The sequence below is a fragment of the Drosophila montana genome, unplaced genomic scaffold, assembly GCF_035044405.1.
Source record: "Drosophila montana isolate Dmon_TW-CO22-7 unplaced genomic scaffold, ASM3504440v1 contig_3217_1, whole genome shotgun sequence".
NCBI lineage: Eukaryota > Metazoa > Arthropoda > Insecta > Diptera > Drosophilidae > Drosophila > Drosophila montana.
The window spans coordinates 758,284-783,189 of NW_026998097.1; the positions used below are offsets into that span (position 1 = coordinate 758,284).

Sequence of the window (24,906 nt, forward strand, 5' to 3'; positions counted from 1 at the left end):
CATAAAATAGATGTGAGCTGTGTAATTCTAATTAGTTTAGGACTGGATGTCATACGAGCTATTTCATTAATCAAGCACACCACTTCATATAGCTAAGTGCGACGACATAATTATTGCCGCTTTTGGTACCCACCCAGCATGTAAGTTGCGTCTATAAAAGTCAACCTAATTTTCGTATTCAATAAAGAAAAAATAGCTAAAGGCCAGAAGTTAAATTCTGTCAATCTTTAAAGACAACTAATCCATGAATAAACTCCTAATATGTTTCCAGTATTTTTTAACCGCACACGATTATACTATATTACGTTCAAGATTAATTTCAATAACAGTCATGTTCTAGCCGTCACCCACTTTCTCATTTTGATCCGAGATATTCTAAAAACTCATTCAATAGCAGAATTGACTATATTGTCACCATTTTGCCATACTTGATAGTAGGGCAATTTACAGCCTAGAGCTCGTATGTATACTTTTATAACTGTTTGTATCAAGTGTTCGCATGCAGATGTGACATTCTTAGATCCGCTTTCTATAACTGAGTACAGGGTATCTTATGGTGATATATATATCAGCTATGAATTGATGTTCGCCCACTCTTAAATTCTGGCTGAAATGCCTGAAGCTGCCTACTCTGCTCATGAACACCCTAGAAATTTGCTTGACAACGAACTCGTCTCATTCATCATTATTGTCGAGAGGGCGAGGTGAAATGCTGCTGCCTATTTTTGGGCTAAATTTACTGCCTCAAGGCGCGTCATGCGTCACAGCCAACACCTGTTTATGCCGTTGCTTACATTTGACTTTCTGGCTTTTCTAGGAACGACAGATCTAATAGACACCCATTCCAGCCAGGCGTATTTGATATATATGTTTATTTTCTTCATCTGCCTTTCGGTGCAGAGGGTTGCATAATTTACCTCCCAATGCCTCCTGGCCATCAACCTTTTAGCAGCATTTTAATTCGCCTAATTTGTGAGGCAGCCTACAATGAAACTTTACGACCCTCCCGCATGCTCCTCTCCAACTACAGTGCAGGGCGTGGCAGCTGAGATACGTGTGCCGGCGGCTGCTGGTTATGTTTGTTTTGTCGGAACGGGCTAGAAATTAATCGTTGCTATTTGCTTTGATTTATGATTGTGAGTTTTGCTCAACAGCTGATGGAGTGTGGCAACCCTGACTGGGTGTGGCCTATTTATGCATTTACTTATGGCTCGCCATATTTTGTACGCATTATTTATAGTTTTGTTTCCAATTTGGCATGCGGTGGCAACAAATGTTCTCGGCTAATAGCCGGGGCCATCTCTTTGTTTTTTTGGCCAGCAGTCGGTCTGCGCCAGTTGAAGGATTGCCGTTTATGATTAAATGCTTATTAGGAAAGCAATTAAATGAAAACCGCGCTCAAAAATGTTTTCCTACTACTTATTTCCCAATGGCTGTTAATTAGGAATGTTGATAAAGTAAATAATACATGATATTGACAATCAAGCTTGAGATTCTATACAAATTCGCAGTTTTTCAATTGCCTTAATAAAAATTCAAATTCGTTGGCTATATTAAAAAATATATATAAATTTTAATGTTGTGTAGGGTTCTCCTAGGGTGCTGTAAAACTGGCTTCTACGTATATCCATAATTTATTATATAATTTATTTTTATGTTTATAAAATGATTCTCTGTTCAGTTTATATCCCAACTACCAGCTTCTGCTCAATAAACCCAAAGACCAGAGGCATTTTAAATAAAAAAAATACATATTTAAAAGGTTCTATTGCCTGCCTGTAAAATCTGGCGCTATAAAATATCCGAGCGCAACATATTTTTCTGCCTTTTCTTACAGCTTTTGACTTTTGTCGTCTCGTGCTCATATATTAGTGTGTTGCATGTAGGCGTGGCGTCGTCACAGCTTGGCACAATTACAGCAATTTATGCGAATTATGTGCGAGACACGTCAGAGCGCATAAAACGGAGCCAATGCTCCCTATCAAGCCCGCCCTCCTCTCGCATCCCGCCCACCACTGACAATTCGCACTGCATGTTAATTTGATTTAGACGCATTGCTGAGTGAACCTTTTCTTTTTGGCCAAGCGGCAGCTGTGTGGCGTTTGCTCATTAAATTTAATTTGGTGACGCTGCCGAGCGGAGTGTTGGGTTAGTAGAAGTGTGTGTGTGTTAGGTCAGGGGGAGGAGGGTGAAGTGTGTGTTGGCAGCAATTTATAAACAAAAGCCAGCGCCGCACAAGCGCCATAAATTGGTCGCTGATATTTCACACATGCTGGCCACATTAGGGTGCTTTCATACATCTCAATATGAGTACATACATATATACATACTATATATATATATATACATATATTTATATTTATATAGTATATATGTACACGCGCACATACATCTGTGTACATTTCAATTCAGCCGAGTGGCGCTAATAAAATGCTTAATTTACCAGCCCAGGCCCCACTCATACTTTTTGGATGTAAGTACGACTATATTTTTAGCATTACCCCGTGCCCTTGGCCAAGACCCAATCGTCTCGTCAGAGCCATAAACCAAATATGCGTACACGTTTTTGTACCCTACATTTTAGCTAAAACGGGAGGTTTTGTGCCAGACGCAAGACTGCTCGTAAATAATATAAACTAACATCTAGTTTGTGTGTATTTTAATTTAAGAATCTACGCCAAGCGAAATTGTATGTTCTATATTAACATTTACAGGGTATATTTAAGCCGTGCATAGTCTCGATAATGACCAGCGTAAACAGCGTCGAACATATGCGATTGCTCTTATTCTGATTGTTGTTGTCGATCAGGTTTATTGTTTGTGGATTTTTATGATATTTTATTGCATTGCAGATTGTGTGTTTGAGTGAGTGTGCCATTGTGTGTGTGTGTGTGTGTGTGTGTCTGTGTGTGCCTTGAGTAGTTAGAAACTCTGCTTTCAATATTCATTTCTAGTATGTGGCGTACTTTTGAGTTTATGTACCATTTCTTGACTGAGTGATTGACTTGTTTGAGTTTACAACAACGCAAATCGACGTGATTTTACGACGTGTATGTAAATATTGGATAAAGAAAAATAACAATTTCTAAAGATGCTTTATAAAATTGCTGCGAATATTTACTGTATTCACATATTGCATGCCTGCATTATTTAAATCATTGTGCAAACATATTTTGTTAAGTTTCAGCAATTACCAATTCAATTGTTTTGCCATTGAAAATTGAAGAAAAACATGAACAAAATAAATAAAGTCTGCTGAATTTATCGAATGCAAATGAAGCTAAGCTTCAATAGTGTACTTTACTTTCAATAGTGTACTTTACTGCTACCAGTTGAGCCAATTGACGTAGACACAAAACGAAATTTATTTTTATGTGCCAACTTTCGAAAGTTGTTAAATTCTACGACTGCAGCTGGCCAATTTATAAACGCTACAAAAGTTGTGAATTCTATACCCATGATTATTAGGCGTACACTATTTAATTTAGTAACTAAGTTAAAATCGAATATCATAAATACAATAATTCCTTTAAATCGCTGTCAAAGTATGCTTCCTTATATTACTCCAAATGTCATTTGGCTGTCATTTTAATAGCCCTGAGCGGCCCATAACAATTTATTTGAAGTTTACTCCCAAATCGAAACGTCTTGAATGGGAAATGGAGCTGACTCCAGGATTTTCGCCGCAGCCATAACCAAAATTACAATGCGCATTTTCGTCATTGGCCCCAGCATAAATTGAAAGAGGGAATAATAACAGATATATTTATTTTTATTTGCAATGAACTTGAGGCCAGGCTAAACTACAGCTGCACACATGCCACATGGCACATGCCACATTTAAGCCGCCATTATATACTGGGCAGAATGGGGCCGGGGTGGTCTGATGTTTTTCCCTTGTCTATTTCCGGTTCGTGCGCCATGATTGTCATCCCTGTCGGCGTCCATGACGCGCTGCTGTTGTGGTTATCTAAACGTTTGTTTTCTTCGCTTTTTGCATTTCAATTTTTCTTTTTTTTTCTTGGCCATGTCTTCAACTTGTCTTTTATTAAGGCCCCGCAACATTGTGACAGTGCATAGTTGAGTTCAATTCTCTCTCTCTCTCTTTCCCTGTCTCTGCCCCTCCCTATTCCCTTTTTGCTCAGGATGTTTTCCATTTGACAGCGCCGTTATGGCCTTTTTATTATGATTTTGTTGATTTCGCTTTTCCGTAGCGGCAAAAAACAGAAAGATAGCAAAAACCAATGGCTTTTAGACGCAAACGAAATACCCTGTAAAATGCTGATATATCATACTTGTAATGTTTCGATATTTATTTTTTGAAAGAGCATAGCATTGTCTTAAATAACTAAAGCTCTTAATTTCAGAAAGAGATGCAATAGTAAATATATACATACATAAATAATTTATATTTTGCAGCGTGTCTACATAGCTAATAGACTCTCAGTAAGGCTATTAAGGAGACCTGTTTTGGACATGTGTGAGAGTTGGGGTGTTCCTTAAAAAACTGCCTTTGTGTATGGCACAGGCAAGGCATTTACAGGAGACGCGTCATTGCCAGCACTTTGGTTAACACTTCAGGCTAAAAGGCAACTTTAATTTGAATATTGCTACGCGATGCGTCGATGCTGTTTACCTTTGCGAGTAACTAAAACGATTCCTACGCACAGGACTCACTGCCATTTGCTGGTCTGTTTGACTGCCCTGCTTCTTGAGTGAGATGAGCTCATTGAGTACAATCAATAAAAATCAACTTAGTTTAAATCAATTTGTTAGCCAAGTCGAACCTTCTTCACCAATTCCGTTGGTCAACCCCTAGCATTGGCACACATCTTAATTTTCTATGTCTTTTTTGTAACAACCCACACAAATAACATACTACAGTTGGATGCTGGGTGAGGTGGTTGTGCATAAGGGGGGGGAGGAGGGCCTGTTAGCTTCAGCCTAAACGCAAAATAATATGCCAAACGGACGGAACCATGGGGTCAGCAAGCAAACTGCAAAAGCCAGCCTCAGTAAACATTTCCGTTTAGTATTTGGTTTAACATTTTTGCAATAGTCGGAACAAATTTAAAGCAATATTCAAGGAAGCAGAAGAGCTACAAAAAAGTTACAGAGCACAGCACAACCCACGGGTGTGAGGTTTTTATTTTTTGGAGAAGGGTCCGCCTGAGACTGGAGCGAGCATATTTAATGAGAACGGGGGTACAGACAATGAATGTTTGTATTTGCTTAGCAACGACCATAAATTTAACTAATGGCAGTCACTTTCGGTACGTACATGTTGTTAATTTTGTATTCGCAGGCAGCCCTCAACTACTGTTCTAATATACCGCATGAAAGTTGTCTCTTTGAATGTGTGTATCTGTGTGTGTTTTTTATAAGTAAAGTTTTGTGTTAGTCGAGAGTTTTGGTAAATAATTAGATTCTTTAAATTTCTCAAATTCGCATGCTGTTCAAAAAGGAATTCTGCATTAAAATTTGTTTAATTTAAAACAAGATTGGCACGAACATTCATTATGGTAACTAATTAAATGTAGTTTTTTTATTTCATCTGGATTGGGGATTAATCTGCTAAGGCCAAGTGCAATGAGTCCTTACTTCGACTCAGAGCCAAAATTAAAACATGTAAAAAGTTTTTCTACTGAAAAAACCATTTCATAAAATGTTGTATTCTTCTTTTTTATCACAACGCGTACCAACAATGAAACCAGCAAAGTACAGACAACAACAGCTTCCAACTTAATTCCCAGCTGCAGGCTGGTTTTGCACAAGAAAAAAAAAACAATTCCATCTGGGCTGAGGATGGCATTCTATGCAAATAGGAGCGACTATAAGTCTATGATATTATATTGTATTATGTTACACCATGAACGAACAATGGCAACGTCCACTCTCAGAGACCATTCGTCCGTTTGTCTATTTTTCTGCCTGCCATCCTGTCAGCCTGTCTGGCTGTGGCATGCATAACGAGATTTTGTCATGATTTTCATACAAGTCGCAATACGTATGAAAACAAATCAAGCAAAGGATGTTTACACACATACAAATACCACACAACAATTGTCCAGCAGCTGAGAGTCGAATATTGCAAAGTTTTTGTTTTTTAAATTGCAAACAAAAACTTTAAGCAGTGCAAGCAATAGATGGAAGAAATGAATTATAAATATTGTGCATATATGCATACAAATAACAATTTTCTAATACTGTCATTCATATTACTTTTTTAGTCTTCTTTTTGGCTCTTGGCTAAAATATCATTTAAGGACCCATGCCAACCATGTCATTTCTTTTAATGTCCAATAAACTAGCTGTCATAACGTTCATCCTATATGTCTACCGCTCATAAGCTCACCTTATAAAGCGCTTGCACTGAGACCATAAAACTTCCATTTCACAGCATTTTGATTAGTCCGGCTTCCATCTGGCCCATTGGGTATATCACATTTTGCCGCTTGTCCAACGCGTCACTGCGCTCGAGTCATCAACTTGTCAGTTTTTGTTGAGACAAACATATTGGCAGTGCGACCTCGGCCAGATCTCAGACGAGGCGACTCGAAACAGTTCTCGAAACGGCCTAGAAGGGGTGCGGCAAAAGCCGAAATAGGAGTTGTGTCTACAGACATGCTAACTATGGCCATAAATCAAATCAAGTGCAACAACAAGTGTAAACTCAAGAAAGCACAGCTAACTTTATAGTGCCGACGATTTAATACCCTATTAAAGCTGTATGCTATGGTCTTCCTTTCAAAAATGATGCTGTTTTACGCTCTGACTTTCTTGTTTCTTTGCTTTTAATTGGTCTAAAATATCATAGATATATATATAGATCACACATTTGTTACTTATTTTCAATATTATTATACAATTTTTAATAAAGTTTTCTGTTATTTTTCTATTTAAATATATAAAACGAATTATTCAATAAAATATGAGTGTAGATTACACATATATAAAAGAACCCAATCAATGAAATGAATGAGTGTGGACAACATATAGAGTATATTACAGGAAAAGTAGGGTAAAAGAAAGCATTATTAACAACGGGACGAGAGCAGACGAGACGAAATCTTAAAGCCGCAATAAAATTCAAAGTTGGAGTAATTGCCTGCAGACTGGCGTTGACTTTACCAGCATAAAAATGCCATAACTCGACAGATAGTTAACCCGTCCAAGACAAAAGACTCGGAGCTCTAATAAATTAACCATTATGCCAAGGCATTTGTTTTTACAGCGCAGACAAAGTTTATGCAAATTGTTGCGTCTGATGATGTGTGATATGTTATGGCGATATATGAAACTGTTCAACACACACTCTCACACACGCACATGTATGATAGATGGCGAATGGCCAAGTGTCATACACAATGGCAATTAACCCAATTCGCTGGCGTTGTTAATGCTGTTTTGATGATGGCTTCATCACGCCCATAGGCGGCAGCCTGCATGCTGCCCCTAATAAGTATGCAACACACGAGCTGCACACACAATTTACACTGCAAATTAATGGGTGGCAATAAGTGCCAGGCAATTGAGGCCAACAAGCAGGTCCTCTCGTGCCAGCTGTTGATACTGGCAGTAGGCAAACTGTTTGTTTGTTTGTTTCTAGCCATCTAATAAATGCATGCAATTAGCTGATTTCGGGACTTGCTGCAAAGCTTTGGGGCACAGTTTGAAGGAATTTGCGTGCTTTGAAAGCCTTGCCCGGAATCCTAAATCTTATTTTTGAATGCAACTCTTCAATCAGAGCTAATTCCAGTTTCTTGACACTCTTTCACTCTCTCAGTGCTGACCGTCTGACCGGCATGTAGACACGCCCACACAGACAACTCCTATATATGCATATACTGTTATATATTTATTTATATATTTTTTATATATATTTATCCGTATCCACATGAGTCGTCAAATTTATAGCCTGAGGCTATTATGGCACCAACAACTGTTGCCCCTATAAATTTTTTGGCAAATTTATCAGAGCGTCGCAGTTGCCGTCGACGTCTCTGCTGCTGTCTCAGTCGCCGCCGGCGTCAACGCCGCATGACGTTCATTATTTTTCAGCAGGCGCTCAACACAACTCATTTTTCTTGGCCCTGTGCAATTTTTGTATGTAGTAACATATAAGAATATAATGAAAAAAGCAGAAAAAAACATTTTGTGTTAAATATTTTACATGTTTTGTTCTCTCGGCAACTTTGATTTGAGAACTCGCCCTGTTTTTCTTCTTGGTCTTCTGCCGGCAGCGCCATTCAAATTGTCAACAGCTTCCCCGGACTTGGCCCAATTGTGTTTTGGGCTTGAGCATTGGTAAGGCAACCGGCCAGAGAATTGTTCTGGTTTGCTTCTGCTCAGTTCGCCTAGCTGTTGTTGTTGTTCTTTTCGTTTTGGTCCCAGATTGTCTGGCATGGCTGCCAGTCAGTCAGCTGTTTCAGTTCTTATGTTTTTTATTCGCAGTGCTTGTATAAAACAGTTTTTGTCTTGATTTCATGTTGAGACATTTACAAATTATGCACCACACCAACGCCTTAAGGTCACTTGTTGTGCCCGTTGTCGTTGCTGTTGTTGCTGACCCAGTCAAATCTATGGCTACAGCAGTTACTCTTGTGGCAAATGTCTGTATCGAGTTCACAGTTCAAATGTCAGGCCAGCAAATTGAGTGACAATGACGCGGTCGACGCCTAACCGACAGACCCAAAGCTGGATGCGGGTCAAAGAGCCCAAAGCGGCTCTTACCTTGAATGTAAAATTATTTCAAATGAGATGTGTGTCCCTGGAGTGTATTGTGGGTCAACTGATATAGCCTATTTAGCATTTGGCAAATTTTAAAGCAGGGACCGTAACGGTTGTAATATAATTTAAGAAAGAGTGCTCTCACCCATTATAATTACAATAAATTGACAAGTATTACACCAGTACTTTAAAATGCCGGGAGAGAGCAAGAGAAAGTGAAATTGAGTAAGACAGTGAGAAAACGCGAGTGAGGTTGAAAAGGAGCGATTCACAAAATATCGCCGTTCTATGCGATTTTCATGAATTTAAGTTACATAGACAGGATTTTACGAGTAGGAGTAAAAAATGTATAACGGATTCAGTAAGAAAGTAGACTAGAGCGAGACAGCACTAACAGTTATTACTAAGGGAAATATTTTAAGCAGGAAGGTATTTCTTGGGTTTGAAATATCCCATTATACAAAGAAGTACATTTCAGTACACATTTTTCCGTTAAAGTAAACTTTCAACTAAAAAAAATGAAGACTAAATTAATGAAAATTTATGCAATAAGAACGTTGTACAATGTTGCCATTTTCTAATAAGAATAGCTTGCGCATTCTTGCCCTTTATTTTATATATTCATGCTTTTGTCATATAAACTTAAGCAGAAATCCCTTGGCTTATGCCGCACTTGGGGTGCCTCTTTCATCTGACATAATGCACTTTAATCAAGCTGTGCTTATTATAAATTAATTTAGTTGGAAGTCAGCCACAGAAACTCGATTAGTTTACCTGGATAGGCTTAACACAGAGCTACCTCAACGGCATCTCTACCATTCCCCTGCCTGGCATTACAAGCCATTCCGTTCATTCGCTATGCACAGGCACCGAGAAACAGCCGGGGGCCTGACTGTCTGATGGGGTCTGAGGAGTGACCGAGTAATGCCTTGTGTTTTTGTGTAACTGCATTTCTGATACTTTGAGTTATTTCATGTACCTTTCTATTTTATTGCATTTGCAGCTAAGACGAAAGCAACGTCAAGCCACGGCCAGTAATGGATCTCGAGTCCTGTTAAGTTTTTTATACCCTCTAAAATTTGATTAAGTGAAAAAAGCCCGAACGAAGTTATGTCATAATGTCAACCGTGATTTTAATTTGATATATTTGGAAAGTATTGAAATTGAAAAAAACAAATTTGTCAGACAAATCAATTTTTAAGAAAAATTGTCAGAGCTATGTCCTCGGTTATGGGATCATACTCTTCATCGAATGATATTTTAGACCCTATTTTATTTGAACATAAGTTTCACGAGAATTTTCCAATGCATGGAGTTAACAGAAAGCACAGGTATTACATGTATATAGTTACAAATATCCAAGAAATAAAAAATAATTTATACATAGCTGAGTACAGGATATATCCTAGTAAGGAACCCTTAACTTAAAACGTTTTATCTGTTATTATTCCATTTGCAATGCAGCGACAGAAAGGCGTCAAAGCGACAAGAATATTAGAAGCTGATGTATTATTTAAAGGATGTTGCTTGAAAATGATACCCCAAGTAAATATTGTATAAAAAATGTTTCATATTTGATATTCAATTGTCTCTTATGCTTTTATGCATATGCCATTTAAAATTTTATCGTCGGACAATCCACAAACAGCAACCAGCACTTAAACATGAAAGAAAGATAAATATTTTCAACTTGTTAAATAATTCATCGAGCGAACCGGCGAAACGCAAATTCTGAGCTGTTGACTTTTTAAATGGCATTCGCTTTGTACGCTATGATACGGGGCTTAAAATTATGGATTCCATTTTATCAGAATCGAAAAAAGCACACATGAATAATATAAAATAAAATCATGTGTAAGGCTTGGATTGGAGTCGATTCGGCTTGATGCTACGGTCGCGCTTGTTGGCCTGTCATAAAGATGACAATTTTTCATACACGAATAAAAGAATACAAATTGTACGCGCACAATTAAAAGTTCATTTTTTTCGGGCTGTTATTGTTTCGCATTGATTTATTTAACAAGTGAGCCGCTCCACGTATGCGGTCACATTTCATATATTTTATATTATTTTCATGTTGAGCAATTGCTGATAGTGACACTTGCAATGTTGGCTGTCGCAACAATTTGTCACGCTTGCTGCATGTCATGCCAACTGGCAGGACAAGCCAAAGTATTCCTTATGCCCTCTGCCTCTGGTCGCATTTAGAACACCATGTTTTAGCCATGTTCCAATGAAATTAATTATACACTCATCTGAGTGACATTCATTGTAAAATCTCATTGTCTGTTATTTTTGCTCGGCTCCCCTCATGCACGCTGTCGTCGACGTCGTCTTCTCGGCTTATGTAAAACAATGTAAATAACGTCACGGGTGATATTTTGATTATGAGACGAAAGCAGGGCATACGCAAACCCGCCCGCTGACCACCCTACCCACGTACAGACAGTCGCCACATCGTTCTAGCTGGTACTCCTACTCACTTATATAAACTTTTACCGGGGTCCTCCCAAAGCAATGCGTAATTATAGCACAGACGCACGAGCGCCACATTCTGCTCCTCTACAGCTTGTACACGTGTCCAGCTGGGGGGGGAAGTTGGGCATTAGACAGCTGACAGCCTGGCAGCTGGATGAAATTTGCGCCAGGTAGATAATGCAAAGGTGTGGATAAGCATAGTGCAAGTATGTCTAATTGTGGCACAACATCTGTGTAATGGCCGAGTGGAAAGTCCTTTCACAGTAACTGGATTGGCGAAGACTATTTAAGAACGCATTGGTGCATCTTGGGCTACTTGGGTTTAATTAGGTATTAATTAAATCCAAGTATAAAAATACATGATTCGTATATATTGTCTACAAAGAGATTAATCATTAGCTCAGAGTCGAGTCCCTTGGCTTATGTCTACAAGCTGTCAATTTGATTGTCGCATCGCACAAACCTCAATAGACCTGGGACCAGAACACCTGATTAGTGCCTTTCAACCCTTTTCAAACAGGGACAGAGACGACAGCCTGTCAAACATGTCTTTGGCTGTGTTGGGCTTTGCTAACACTCCAAACAGTCGAAATCTCAGCTGAGCATATGCAAAATAGATATTCACAAAGTGGCTGGCTGTGGTTGAAATGGATGGGTGTGTGCTTGGATGTTGCAGCCACCTTTGCGCAACGATTTTAATGAATTCTGATAACGTTACCGACTACTAAGTTGGCTGACTGCTCCTTAAGGGAGTGGCTAAGATCTAAGCAAAGCAAAGCAATTAAAATTTCCAATGCTCTGCACACCTGACGCAATGGGCGTGGCCAGGGGATAATCTTCCAACTGTCTTTTGACAACGTCAATAAAAAGCGAGGGACAAAGAGAGAGAGAGAAAACAGAGATAAGTTAATGAAACTGCCGGCAAATTGCAAGCCCATCATCACTTTGAGCGAGACACTATTGACCATTACATGCCACTGCTAAGCGACAGCTGTAATAAACAGGGCTCGGACTTAACATTGAACTGCGCTGTTAACTCACAGTGTACAGCGCTCTGTAGTTCTCTTAATCCGAATATTTCCCACACTGTTACTCTCTGAAGTCGGTTCGGGATTCCAGTTGCTGTTGCTGGAAAAGCCGCCAAAAAATCAGCTGTTCGCTGGCTTTGCGGGCGAATTGGCTTTAACTTTTTCGATTGCCGCATTTGGCATGACAAACAATAACAAATAATCAGCTTCACCTTGACATCCCAAGGGGGTTGGAATTTTAATTGAATTTTATTTATGCCGCAAAATGTCTTTAAATTCCTACGGCGATAAGGATAAGCCGACGCGACATGGCTTATACCCCAACTGAGCCTATAAATTTGTCACTTCCTCCCCCACGTTCCCCACTCGTGTGTTGACTTTAGCCGGCAAATGGTGCGTGTCCAAATCGCATATCGACATCTGACGTGGGCGACGAGTCCACGGGTCGGAGTTAAGTCAAGGCGTTGTTCAACGCTTTGAGCAAATAAAACGAGCAACAAAAGCCCGAAAATAAAACGAAATGAAACAAATGAAAATCGACGATAAATAAATTGCCGGCAAAATGTTTTTATCGTCGTGTAGCCTTTGACACATTTGTTTAATGGCCGCCAAAATAATTCAACTCGAATGCGGCGCCCATGGCGTATGCGCAATTAAAATATTTTGCGTGTGTTATCGCAAACCAACGCCCTTGACAAGTTGCTTGCCCAACATTTGTTGTACATTGTGTTGCTTTTCTTTTCCCCATGCGTCTATAAGCTATTTGACAATTCGTTCATCTGATAATTTCAATATGTTTTAGCGGCATTTTCATATGCCTTAGCGGCACATAAATCTTATGCTAAGCAGAAAAACTTGTGAACAAGTGTATTTCAAGTCTTTTACTCCCAATACCCTGTTTCGATATAAACAGCTTAATGGTCTTCTGACTAAACCAGTGTACAAAGTCAAGAAAGAAAAGCATGTTTAAAATTACATTTTCAAGAATTTCGATTTTCAGCTCACACATGTAAACATTAAAAAATTTATTAAGCAAACTCTTTTACTATTTACAAGCAGAGTTTTCGCCTTTATATGTTTCTTCTTGTGATTCAGACAGGGTATATTCTCGCTGAGAAGCCTTATTTGGATTTTTTCCTTCAGTTTTATTATTCACTGCGTATTGATTTATGACCTGATACTAAAGGGAATTGGCATCTTTTACTTAGCTCAGCTCACTGAATCCTACTTCTACTCCATCTCCAATTGGTCATTTAAAGTGCTACTATAATTCCTACAAATTCATTAGCTCTCTGAACTTTTCAGAAGCCAGACAAAGTTTTGATATTAATTTTTATTGTTTGGCATTGCTGTTTCCGCTTGGTACGTACTATTGCTGTACCCCCTTTGATACCAGTTTGCCTGGCTTTAAAAACGCAAATTAAACGCTTGCGGCTTGCCACAACTGCGTTTCTCTCTCATATATTGGTGGCGCTTAATGCTTCTAGCTCCGGAGTACATTGTTTTTCCATTTGCGCGGCTCGTTTTAATTGCAAACCATGCAAAATGGGCCACGTTATTGTGGGTAAATGTTGGCTCCGGCTGTGATGGGCTTGGGTGGCTTAGCTTAGCTTGGCCTGGTTTGAGTTGGATGGGGTTGGGTTATTGCTGATGTTTCCAGCTTTTTGGCAGCGTAATATCCAATAATTTCGCATTTCCTGCGTTATATTAGCCAGCAATTTGTTGTCTTTGCAAATTTGTACAACATTCAATTGGGGTTGTGGTCAAATATAGTTAATGCTGCATCATCATCAGGTTTTAATGTAAACTACTTAGTAGCGTCTCTATAATATCCAATAAATGAGCTCTGTTGGAATTCCAATGTTTACTTGGAACGCTATATATTCAGTCTTTTGGCATACCTATTAAATTTGCGAGTCCTGACAAGACAAAGGACATTCCGTAGCATGTACACAAAATGCCAATGTAAATGGATCAAAGCGCATAGAAATCGAATAGCAGCAGGGAAGAATAACGAAAACTTATTTTGTGCAGTGAAAAGCGTTTTATTGACAGTCGTTAAAAGCGGCCGCTCGTAATTTAATTTGGAGTGTAATTAATTTTGTTTATTATTTGCCACGAAGCCCTTAGACAGCCTAAACAAACCCCAAGCCTGAACCTTTATGACCTGACCCTGACAACAGCTGCCTGGCAGCTATTGAAAAAAAATGCCTGTATATTTGAAAAGGTCAAATTTCTGTTGAAATTAACTTTTGAAACTGTTTTTCAGTCAAAAGTTTTGTGCTCGAGCTTTTATTTATCTGCAAATATTTTTCTACGGTTTAGGTAAACAAATGAGTTAAGTTTTGTTTAGTTTTTTCGATTTGTTAGTTTTTAAATTATTTTTGAATTTTAGATTTTGATTAAAAAAAACTTATAACAACACAACTATTTTAGACAATTTTAACCCCATGCGTATTAAATTCATCCTAATGGTCTTTAAGTATAATTTTTAAGTGCTCGCTAATAGACTTGTAAACGTGTGGCTTGTGTTTCGGTTAACTCCATTTATAATCCACAAGGCAATTACCAAGAAGTGGCAGACAGTGACGCAAGCACCTCGTGCTACTGGCTGAGGTCCAACTCTGGTTGGACTGTCCTTTGGCCGCACTCTTTAGTTGGTTAACTCCACCTACATTTGTATGAATGTCACGCAAATGCTGTTAGTTCATTTTATTGGACCATTTTCAGCTACACTTCGGATGGCTGCTTGGCAGATTAAGAATCAAGCAATTCAAATGTGACCAGAAATAGCTCAAGTTGATTTAAGCAAATTGAATAGAAAACTCGCAAGCTCAACGAACGCTCTAATTGCCTCAAGAGCCACATGAGAAGTGCGAAGAGAGGCGCAAGAGGCAACATACTTTTACTTTGCATAGATTAAAGCGTATGCTTGTGCGCTTCTTAAAGGATTAGAGTGACATCGTTTTGGTCACGTTGCATGTTGTATCAATGGCTGGCACTTCATTTTAAAGGCAACTGGGAGAATTGGTCCCATCCAGGTTTAGCAGCTCGGTTCACTTTGATTTATGGCCATTAAGTTGGCTGCGATTCAAGGCTGTCGACAGTCGACGGTCAATGGCGACCTTAGCCTCAGCCGCAAGCTAAAAAGATGGATGTGGAAGTATAGGAGCTGGGCGTGGTTGGCTTTGCGGTAGACACAATAGTCTGGGCCGCGTCTTCTAAGCGTCGTTTATCTAATGCTAACTACTCCTTTGGGTGTCTGCCTTGAATTAAAGCATCCTTAACGCCCAATTCAAATGGCACCAAGACTTGCCAGCTGGCCGGCCAGTACTCACACAAAAGGACTTCAACGACGACGACGCGTCGCATAAAAAATTCATTCATAAAGTAGGTTTATCTTTTTCACTTGCTTATCCCTTCGCCATGAAATTTAAGTTAATGGTCCTTTTGGTGGTCGAAAAATTTGTTTAGGGCTCGATGTTTTTTTTTTTTGTTTTTTTGCCATGTTCTATTTTTCAATTTGTGTGCCGCATATCTAAAAGTTTCAAATTGCGTAATTCCTTTTGTTTGGCTTCTCTGTTGCCTAATTGAGTTATAAGAGCTCGGATTTATCAATTTGCAAATGGTCTTTAATCTTTAGAAAAGCGCTAATTGCTTTTTATTGACTTTTATTCGGTATTCGAAAATTGTATTAATGCGTTTCGCTGGCAATCGTGCAAAAACTGCTGTGACACACTTCCTATGTAGTATCTCTTTATACCCTGTATATCTGGAACAAAGATGTATTTCTCAAAGCGAATAATATGTTTGATACAATTGCGCTCACTCCCTATATATTTATTTATCAAATGATTCATTCAATCAAATCGTGAATAGAGAAAGGTCTTTTGTGACTTGCCATTATGTTAAGAGTGGAAGCGTTTTGTCTATTATTAAAATTTGGTTACAATTCATTTGGCTGAATTACTGTGGCTTTCATATGCAAATCCATACAAGATTTCAGTTATTTACTGTTTATATTGCCTATCATTTTCTATGGCTTTCAATTTATCAGCTTTCCTCTCCAAACCTCGTCCAAACCCCACAATTTGAAATTCAATTTAATCGTGCGTTTGATATGAGTTTCAAAATTGCTCGTGTAGGGCACATCAATTGATTGAATTCTGCGTCAGCAGGCTCGATGGGCGGGGGACACGCCTCTGATTGATTGTTGCCAGCTTTACAGAACGACCTTCACAACCATTTTACTATCTTCGTGACAGGCAGGCGTTTACCTGTTCGTTTGCGTTTGCCTGTCACCCTGATTGATGGCCAGCGGTCAGACACGTGCCTTCCACGCACTTGAAGATCATTAAACGAACCGTCCAACAGTTGGCCAGCTTCTCAGCTCAGTTGGCATCATTCTGAGTGTCTTCACGGCTTAGGCCCTGTTAGCCACATTTAACAGTGTCCCAAGTTCACTGAACCGGCAACAAACTGACGAAAAGTCTTCAAAATGTAACAGCCGTCAATTGACACGCTGGCAAAGAGTAAAAGTTGCCAGCCAGGCCAAACTCAAGGTTCATGAGAGAGGCGGAGAGAGTATGGAAAACGGGAAGGGTAAGGCAAAGTCTGGCAACGACATCGTCTGTGTCTGCTAATTAACCACAGGAAACTTGAGCCACACTCGCTTGAAGGGCTTAAACCAGACATAACACAGGTGTGAAATACTCGTATATGGCATTGCCCTTTGGACATGGATCCCTTTGACTTTTACTTCTGAAAGCTTAAAGCCATGTTAACTCCTGCATAACATATAAAATAATTCATAGCATAACATGTTAATCTCTCATGCATATATGTTAAGGCACTTCAGATCTGGACACGGGCGAATATTATACAATTTAATTGAAATTTTACAGTGCATTAATCCAAATGGTCAGCTTAAAGCATTCACGTTTTTTTACAGCTCAACTATTTCATTTGAACGCCAGTTTGGCTCCATGACCCACCTACTCTTCAGGGTCTTCGTCACAGCTGACAACGGTTGGAAATATGCTCGCATTTGGGTTAATTGTAACAGCCTGGCATGAAAAAAAATGCACAAAAATTATTTGAGCGGAAATTAAATTGAAATTGAACGCAATTCAAACAGAAGACGTTGTCTGTCCGTCCCCCCTCTGCCCTATACAGGCCGAGGTAAAAGAAGAGAGCATAGCAATAGGCGTCATTTATGCCTTTATTGCGTATATTAAAATGTTTACACTTGAATGGTTGGCGAATAGGCAACAATAACTCGATTATGATAACAAGGTCGCGTCGCCAAGCAGCCTCATGAAGGTATATCTGTATCTGATGTATATATGTATATATATACTTGGCAACAGCGAGTTTTAGTCAGCCAAGCCAAGCACCATTCTTGTCTACTCATGAAAAAGGATTTTTTAATGTCCTTTTTGACATGTTTGGGCCGCTGTCAGAACGAAGGTAGCGTTAAATTTGTTGAATTAGTATGCAAAGCAAAAGGCAACGTGCGAGCTGCCCAGTCAAAAATCCTCTTTCGAGCGTTGTATCCAAGCACGTACGCGTTCCGAAAGGATTTAGAAATGGTTACACATCTAATTAGGGCCTTAATTCAAGGCAAAACAAAAATCTGAGCACATGCCATCCCGAATAGAGGTACATATTTAAAGATCACTCAAAGTGTTAAGTTGATTTCATAAATGTCTGATTTGAATTTGAGTTCGCTCGGCAATAGCTCGGTATTAAATAAAATGGGTCTGGTAATTGTTTTGTTGCCCTGCAATTTGCTAAGCCCATTAAATTTAATTGTTTAGCCATCAACCAATAATTACGAGTACACAATTCTCTAGTCGACATGAAAAACAACAGCCCCCCTTAAAATGTTGATGTTAATCGAAGTGAATAGCCAAGACAATTAACTCAGCTAGGATAGTCCATCGTCCGTCGTCCTTTGTGTTGCATCGGTCTGCTCGACCGCATAGCTTACTAATTAATCAAAACAATCAGCAACGCATTTTCGTGTCATGTGTGTGTTCACTGTACAGTGGCCAAAGGCCAAGGGACGACCTCGTCTGCGTCTGATCCGCAAACCACTTTAGTAGTTGGCGCCTCGGTTTTCCCTTTAAATATTGCTGGTCTTAGTTCAATGCGCTTGCGGTGGCTCATCCGAGACACTTAAGCTGGCTCCTACTATTCGTTGGCATTCCTTTAAGGATGCCTAGGACGCCCCATATAAAGTTCTAGACGTACCAGCCAACAAAGATGACATATGAAAGACTGAACAAAGCTCATTTCTTGAGTGGTTCTCAGCTCTTAAATGACTGCAAATTGAATTGAAGCTGAAATTACATCTAATTAAAATCTACTCATTGAAATTCGCAGACGAAATATTGGCTAGTAATCAAAAGCACAAGTTGAAAGTCCAAAAGTAATTTTTAATTAAGAGATTGGCTTTATTTGAAGAAAGACAAGAAGATGACCAAAAAGTGCACGATTTACAATTTTTTCTGATAAAAAGGATATGCCATATCAGAGAAGAGGATAGTTATATTCGTTTATAACTTACTGTGAAGGGGCAGGAGAGATTCCCCAACCCGTTGAAACCCAAAAAATTTTTAAATAAATTATTATATATCAAACAGTCAAAATGTTAAATGTATACAATTGCATGGTTTTTTTTTCAATCAAAAAAATCCACGGAATTAAACCAAATATTAAATAACTATTAAAATACTCTCTCAAGTAAAATTCGTTGTGATTTTAAACAAAAATGGACAACAGGAGTAAAGCAGGATTAAATATGTTATCAACGCTTTTTAATTTACTTTTAATATTAAAAATGTGGATTTCGTTTAAATATTAAACTTTTGAGCATTATTTTTCTTTATTAAGTTCCCCAAATGCCTTTATTCTATTTTATTGTGCATATTAAACCCATGCCACATATTTTATCGTTTGTCAGAGTTTCATCCAAATAATTTAATTATTGAAAAACAAATTTCTATTTGCTTAGCGATGCTTCGATTCAGAACCATTTCATGTTCGACATGTAATTGACCCAGGTCCATCAGGCAATGATGCTACATAATAAAAAATCGAAAGCTTTTGCTGCAATTGGTTGTTACTCAAAGAAACAGTCAATTCGTGATTGATCAAAATAAAAAGCCCATACGGTTGCGTGATTTTTTTATGACTAAACACAGATAAAAGCTAAAATATTAACGGCGGAATGATCGACAGGCCATAAAACAAAGTAAAGCCACATACCGAGTGATAAATTGCGATGCACTCAAAAGATGTTGTAGATGGGCTGAGACTACACACAAATTAATAAAGCCAAATTGCGGCTTGTCGAATTTAATTTAGACTCTCAAATCTGAGATTGGGATGCAAGTAAGCCAAAGAAATTTGATTTTAAAAATAACTCGGCGGGACTCCTTTGAAAATCTTTACCTGAACGTTGAGTTGCGCCCCGCTTCGTCGCCGTGTTTTGTATGGGGCTGTCATGACAGCAGAAGCAGCGGCAATGGCAACGACCACGCGCCATATCCTTATGACGTGCAGAGATGTTTTTCACATAATAATAAAAGAAAAGCTGCTTACTATGTATATATATATATATATATATATGTATATATGTATATATGTATGTGCATGCATTTGGGGAGGGTAGATACCTCAGAGTGCCATTCGTTTTGTTGCCTTTGTGTTGTATTCTGTAAAGTATTTGCACATTGTCCTTGATAGGAAGCGGCAAGCAGTTACGTTTATTGAGGTGTTTCTCAAAGCAATTCAACTCTTTGATATGCTACCAAACTTGAAGGAATGTTACCGAATGAGTAAAAATTCGAGGCTTCCCACTGTGCACGCAATAAAGTAGATTCCGCAAGGCACACGCAAAAGTGTTTCTAAACAGACTATGTTTCCAGCTCCTGTCTTTATAAAAAATATAAAAAAAATAAAAATGACACTTAAAATGCTATTCATTCTTTTTATGCAATTGGATTTTACAACAAGTCGATAAAAACGTTTCGAGATACTTTTATTGGCATTATATAATTTTTTTGGTGCTTTTGCGGTTGCTAGTTAGCAGCAATTTTGCGGTTGCATTCATATGAAAAATACACTGCAATAACGTTTTATCGATTGATATTTTTCAACATTCAAAAGTAAAACCAATTAAACAATTCCAACTACACTACTATAAAAATAAAATAAAAAATAAACAAAAACGAAAACGAAAAACAGTTGATTGTAATTTAGTGAACTTTCGTGTAATGTCTATTATACCCTGTACCCACTTAGAATGGTTAAAATGGGTTTGTGTGATTTTGTGAAATGTATGTAAATGGCAGAAGGACACCGTAATGTATATATAAGCTTCTCAGTTACAATAGCTGAGTCGATCTAGCTTTGTCCATCTGTCTGTCCGTATAGCATACAAATGTATAGAATATAATAATAAAAAAAAGTTTTGGTACAATTCTGGCCTAAAAATTTCAAAGAGATCGGACAATCAACACCGAGTCTTATCACAAAAGCATTTCCCATTGTGTGGGGCTAACGTAAGAAGCGCTGCTGCAGCGCCCATGTGTTTATATTTCTGTTTTTTGAATATGTACATGTAGAAGGAAGCTACGTAATTCGGCACGCGATTTAGGGTATCTCCTAGTCAGTCACTGCCAACTAAAGTACTCTTGCTTTTTTTTTTGGTGTTGCATGTTGTGGCCAACCACAAAACGTGGCAAACCGTGTTCAATAAAGTATCTTTAAAGTTGTGGCAATGATTTTTATTGTATGCCTGGTCCGGTGGCCATTAAATTGATAACCTCATGAAAATATGACAAACTCTGTAGGCCAACCAGTTTGCAGCTGCTGGAAAAAAGAGCTAAAATAAACTTCGTTAGTTTGGATATTTCTGCGGAGCATCTATATAATCAATTGTTTTCAATAAATATCAATTTATTTAATAAAGTCCACATTGTCATGCACAGAGACAGTACCTTTACTAAATACTTGTAACATTTCTTTTGCATTAAGTATTTAAGTAAATGAAAAGCGTGTATAGTAACTAGGTTTGTTTCCTTTTGCTGCTATGGTGCCTATGCTGACCAAGGTCTGGCAAGCCGCAGCATTGCAAACAAACAAATATCAAGTTTTTCCATTCTCCAGTTCCTATTTTTTTCCGCCGTGTTTATCCGTAAACATAAACTGCACACAGCTGCAAATATAGATACAGATACAGATACACCTACATGGGCCGAGGTTGCCACGGGCAATATGCGTTTCCTTTTGGTTTAATTGCGCTTGCAACAAGCTGGCAACCCTGGTTGTTGGCTGCTGCTGTCAACGGCATCAACACGTACGGTAAAATTTCTGTTTAATTTCGTTTTCATTTCCGCGCCACGCCGTGCACTGGAGGCCAACTGTTTGGCTAGAACATGTGCCAGGCAGCTATAGAATCGCGTGCGTAGGGCGGGTGGGCAGGGGCTGTGGGGCATGGCACGTTCCAGCAGCCAATCAATTCGACAATTCAAATACATACAACAAGCAGATATCGGCGATAGCAATCCTTAAGCATATATATACACACACGTGCACACACATACATATATGCATGTTTGCATGTGCCTGCCAGAGGGGGGCTTTACCACAGCACCAGGGGGTAGCGGGGGTAGCGGGGGTAGTCGGGGCATAAATTTCATTTATATCCTTTGGCTGTCTCAGCCGCCATCGCCAGAGCTTCCCGGCCGCCATTTATTATTCAACGGAAATGAGCGCAAAAACTGCGCCTCATAGGTACGTGTGTGTTTGTGAGTGTGCGTATTTTATCTACCCACGCACTTCCCCTGTCCCTATCTACATCTTTGTATATCTGCAGCGGTCTGCCTTTATTGTTGCCTGCGGACGCGTATCGCTTATGTTGGGAATTAAAAGAAACTGTTAACTCTTCTGCAGCGAAGCTCTGCGGAAGTCGCAGCGAAATTGCCAACATCCGACAAAAGAAAAGAGGAAGACCAGGATGAACAACAAAATCAACAAACAAGTATTGTAAAGAGTTACACGTGTATACCCAGAGAGAAGCCAATCAAAGGCCCACCTGCACATCTGGGTTCATTGTGGAGCTGAGCTCGTCCTGTTCAGGCATTCGCGCTGCGAGTCAGGCGCTGCTCATTTCCTGAACGCAAAGCGAATGCGATTTGTGAGTTCTTAGGAAAGCATAGACAAAGTTGAACTTATTTTGTAAAATAATAATGGAAAATCGAAAAAGAAAACATGATTTTTCTTTGATATTTATTAAAAGTTGTTTTGTACAGAACGTAATCTATGTACATGATATTGTGTGGAAGTGTAAGGAGACCGAGCGATAACCAAAAAATAAACAAACAGATGCCAAATAGATGTAAGAGATATTTTTTTCAAATCTATATTCACATCGCTTGTCGTCCTCAATAAGTATAAGAAATAAGTAATTAAGAAATCCTATACAGGATTTCTCAATTGATTACACAAAATATTCCAGATAACATTAGTTATTTCAGTTGTGAAAGTGTCTCCGATTTTCTCAACATGCAAGTGACCCATAGATATACAACTGACTTGTTAAAAGCAAACATAAACAACAACTGAGAACAAACTAGCCTGAAGTCAGGTCGCGTTCGAAGTTCTCAATTTTTTCCCCATTTGCGCCGCAACGTATGCAACATTCGGCCTCAAAGGAGCATGCAAATTATTCAGACGCAACTGCAACCGAACCGCCACGCGCACGCACATAAATATATACATCTTATCTTATATATACATCCCACACATATATATATTTATCATACTACATATACTATATGTTGTGAAATCTCTCAGTTTGTTAAAACATATGCAAAACGAGGATTTCAAATTGCCGCATGGCGAATGAGCGAATAAGAACAAAATACGAATGTGAGTTACGAATGGTTTTCAACAGAAATGCAAATTTATCTTTGCCTGTGCCTATACACTTGTAAAGAGCATTCACATTATCTCATGCAATTTGTAACACATTGAAAAATGTGTTTATGTGCTGTAAAAACTAAACAAAATTAACTGGTTCAAACAAGTGTGGGTGGGGTCATAGAAACAATCGGTCGAAAATATAATTTCTTTTTCGAAATAAGTTATACATACTCATCAATTATGTGCATAATATTGCTCCTAAACTATTTGCGAAATCTAATTAAAGTTGGAATACCACATCCCATAGCTCCTTCAGTCGGAAACGTGACTACAAATACAGCCGTATGGATAAGAGCATTTCATCTTAACTTTTTTTTTACTCTTCGCTGATGTCGCCGTCATCATCAGCAGCAGCAGAAACACGAGCTGAAGCATTTGCTTGAAATTCATATTTCGAATGCCATTTTCTTATGACTTATTATATACAGAGGCCGCTGGTGGGTGGTGGGTGGTGCGTGTGGCGGCGGCTTTGTCCGCGTCCCTGGCATTTACCTGCTGTTTGCGAATGCAAATGCTGGACAATATTTCATTTGCATAACGCAATTGCAGAGATTTTTGCAACGTGAGCAACGCATGTGCGCTGCAAATGTGGATTATGAGCAAACGGCAGCACTTAAAACTCTGGTAAAACCGGGGCATCGGGGAATTGGCAAAATCGGAAGCTGTCAACTGAATCAAAGTGTGCACAAACATGACACATTATGTGACGCATATTAGTTGAGTGCCAATGCTCAGGGGGGCCATCGACAGGTAGCAACTATTCAGAACGATCAACAACTGATGTGCCTCTGGGTGATTTCTGGTGTCAAGTTAGTTTCGGATTAGTTTAACTACGCACCGGAGAGCTCAAATGCGCCTCTCAATATACCTACTGGCCCAGAGGCACACTTCCCATTTTGGGTGACGATACACACCCACTTTTATTGCAAATTGAATTTGCTGTGTCACGTCCTCAGCTACTTTGTCAATAATTTTTTGAGTTTCTAAACTGCCGCAGAAAGAACATTTTTGCTGGGAACACTATGTGTGAGTACAGGGTGCTTTAAAATTAAAGACTGGTTTAGGAAACTAAATAGAGTTTGAACAAACTACATTTATTATATCTATAAAAAAAAACGCTTTAAGATAGAGATATCAAAGGTCGCTCCTTTCGCTCGCTTTTCACCAAAATATTTATATTATACCTTCATAGCTTATTTGATTATTAAGTCCGACTATTATATATTTTTTTTAATAAAAACTAATATATAGTCTTAAGTAATCACTTTCAAATAATGTTATAATACATATATTCGGATCAGATTTCGTTTGGAGCACTTTTCAACGCAAATAGGAAACTATTAACAAAAATCATCACGTTCTTACTACCAACCTTATTTGCTATCAGTCCTTTAAATCTATGTCTGTTTAATTGGACTTTCTTTGGAACACCCTGTAAAATGAGTAGGAAGTTTTCACAACTGGGAATATGAGTATTTTTATAGCCATAAAATGCAGCTGCTACTTTTTCGCCTTGGCCAAGCGACTACAAAGAACTTGGATCTATTGTTATTTGTGCCGTTGGTCACTTGGTCGTTGCACTTTGGGGGCGCCAGTTTGGAGCTCGCATGTGTGTGTGTGTGTGTGTGCGTCAGTGTGACCTAGTGAACCCACAAATATGCGACACATGGCTGGC

The 24,906-nt window shown here is 38.8% G+C and overlaps 1 protein-coding gene and 2 long non-coding RNA genes across 5 annotated transcripts in view; 1 reads left to right on the plus strand and 2 right to left on the minus strand.

The window, feature by feature from the left end:
* The window catches only part of AstC-R1 (Allatostatin C receptor 1), a 179,031-nt gene that overhangs the window by 132,431 nt on the left and 21,694 nt on the right, over positions 1 to 24,906 (plus strand). The gene's annotated exons all lie outside the window — the stretch shown is intronic.
* On the minus strand, positions 7,846 to 8,434 carry LOC135433218 (uncharacterized). The gene is made up of 2 exons (XR_010437038.1): positions 8,174 to 8,434; positions 7,846 to 8,093 (listed from the first exon to the last, which is right to left on the minus strand). It is a non-coding gene; the product is annotated as an uncharacterized LOC135433218 (long non-coding RNA).
* Positions 9,298 to 9,898, minus strand: LOC135433217 (uncharacterized). The gene is made up of 2 exons (XR_010437037.1): positions 9,505 to 9,898; positions 9,298 to 9,445 (listed from the first exon to the last, which is right to left on the minus strand). It is a non-coding gene; the product is annotated as an uncharacterized LOC135433217 (long non-coding RNA).